This window comes from Pundamilia nyererei, unplaced genomic scaffold (assembly GCF_000239375.1).
Source record: "Pundamilia nyererei isolate P.nyererei 1_Seehausen unplaced genomic scaffold, PunNye1.0 scaffold00978, whole genome shotgun sequence".
In the NCBI taxonomy this organism is placed as follows: Eukaryota; Metazoa; Chordata; class Actinopteri; order Cichliformes; family Cichlidae; genus Pundamilia; species Pundamilia nyererei.
In genome coordinates this window covers 40,855-43,253 of record NW_005188379.1, presented here as the reverse complement: position 1 = coordinate 43,253, position 2,399 = coordinate 40,855, and the positions used below count along the sequence as shown (strand labels likewise).

Sequence of the window (2,399 nt, the reverse complement as noted above, 5' to 3'; positions counted from 1 at the left end):
CTCCCTCCAGAATTCCCAGGTAACAACCTAATTTACATATGAATGACTAGCCAATTTAGCTTCCACTTCGCTGAAGCTAAAGCCTAGCTAAAAGCCATTTGGCTGCTCTCCGGGTTTTAAAGGTAGAAAAGCCAAATGGCTGCTCTCCGGGAGTTTAATTAATAAACCATGTGACTTGGCTGGATTAGATGCCGGCAGACTCCCTCATCGGCACCAATATTCCTAATGTAACACGCCCGGTGTAGTTCTTCTGGCAAGAACTTGGTCACTTAAAACCAGTACAACAGTAAAACATTTTACATGAGGTGGACAGTTTATTGCTTGGACGTGGAGCTGGGGTAATCCACAAAACCTTCTTGATTTGCGACTGCAGAGCAGGTACATGAATAGGCATGCTGCGGCTTGTTCGGTCTCACTCTTCTTCACATTCTTCACAAGTTTATCCTCCTTAGGGCTCAGAGTCATTCACAGACCACCTTTTCTTCATCTGGAGTGTTAACAAGCTGTATAGAGCAGATCCTCGTACCCAGATTCTGCAATGGCCAAATTTAGAAAAGATTTTCTCATCAGTCCGGAACTTCTAAAGATGTGTTCTGTGTGGGCAAGGGCTTTCAATTATGGTGGTTTTTAGGTGAATTTATGATGATGGAACTTTCAGGTGTCTGTATGATAAAGAGAAAGAGAGAAGTGTTTAGTCTGTGTATTATCAAGTCAAGTGTTTGCTTGACTCGTGAAACAAACAAACTGAGACTGGACACTTGTAGATGCACGAGGGGGGCGACAGCTAAGCTGGGTTAGAACAGATCTAACCCAGGCAGCTGAAAAATCAAGCCACTGTTGCAGTCCCCAATCTGCAGTTGCTCTAATCAGGTCCCTTGAGTATGTTTACAGCCTGTTAGAGAAAATGCCCAGGGTCTCTGTGGCAGAATGAATGGCTGTAGTCAGCTCTTATCAGTCCAAAAGTTATGGCTGCGTAGTCCATATCTTTGGGTAAGCTTTCAAGTGGAGTGGAGTAGAGCTCGCTTTACACCCTGGGCTGTGTATCTGAACTGTGATCTTTTCCAAAACCTAAGTAGTTTTGTTGCTTAGACCTCCATGTATCAGACAATACAGCAGAAATAGAGGTAGTCAGTAAGTGAAAGTACATTTAAAATCCATGCGTCAAACAAAATGTCTGTGTTGACAGTCATGTGGCCTAAATCTTTTTTTTGCATCGTTGTGGAAATTTGGGGATTTCTTGGGACTGTTATAAAAGCATACATCTTTTATAACTTTACGAAAACAAGAATTTGGTGCATATGTTTGAATTTATTTTGGACATTCTCTAATCCGCACCGTGTCAGAATTATACACGCATGCTCCAATATATAGATCAACCACCCCTATTAATATTAATGTCACGGCGAGTGAGATGAGCCGTGTGGGAAATAAAGGAGGATCCAAAAGCAGGCACTTGTAAAGGGGTGAGGGTGGTTTATTAAATACGAAATAAATATAGACAAACAGCAAATGGAGCACGAACTAAACTAGACTGGAAACAACTAAACTACAGAGCAGAAACCTGGACAAGAATGAGAACGAGCAGAGGAGAATGACAATGGACAGCAGGGAGAACACATGGGTGAGACATGGTGGATACACAGACGGACCAGCAACTACAAACAAGGAAGACGCGACTTAAATACACACAGAGAAACACAGGGAGATTACACACAGGTGGGGAACACACACTCACATGAGACTCAGACCTTCACAATAAAACAGAAACCATCACACAAAGACGCAGACTCGACACTGAGAGACAGACAGAAAAAACAATATTGTTATTATTGTTTTATAGTATTGTTCTGTTTGTTCTTATCCTCCTGCTGCTAAACTAATTTCCCCTTGTGGGACAATAAAGAAATTGAATTGAAAATGACACATGGAACTAAACTAAACCTGCAAAAACATGACAACTCAAAATACTGGGTCAAACTGACCCAGAACCATGACAATTAATGTAAATGTCCTTTAGCCAGTTGCACAACAACCAGGTGCTTTTCATAGCCAAGAACCGTCTTATGGTTGGATGCTTGAACCCTCTTCTTGGCTGAACTGGTAAAGAGTCATTCGTCTCAAATTCTGTAGAATTTTAGCTTTAAATATCACACATACTTTACATACTACATACTAACATTTTCAGTGGCCTTTCTTGCCATCAAAATAAACCTGGATCTGTAATTTGGGACCGGTACATTGAAAAAAAATGTCTGCGTGCTGACAAGTTAAAAATATATATATATTTTTTTAATACAGGAAGTGCAGAATTATTAGGCAAATGAGTATTTTGTCCACATCATCCTCTTCATGCATGTTGTCTTACTCCAAGCTGTATAGGCTCGAAAGCCTACTACCAA

General features: G+C 40.9%; 1 long non-coding RNA gene across 1 annotated transcript in view; it reads right to left on the bottom strand.

The window, feature by feature from the left end:
* Window positions 1-294: 294 nt before the first annotated feature.
* Window positions 295-2,399, bottom strand: part of LOC102197002 (uncharacterized) — a 4,641-nt gene continuing 2,536 nt past the window's right edge. The window contains exon 3 of the long non-coding RNA XR_312494.1: window positions 295-662. This is a non-coding gene — a long non-coding RNA (uncharacterized LOC102197002). The remainder of the gene's footprint in view (window positions 663-2,399) is intronic.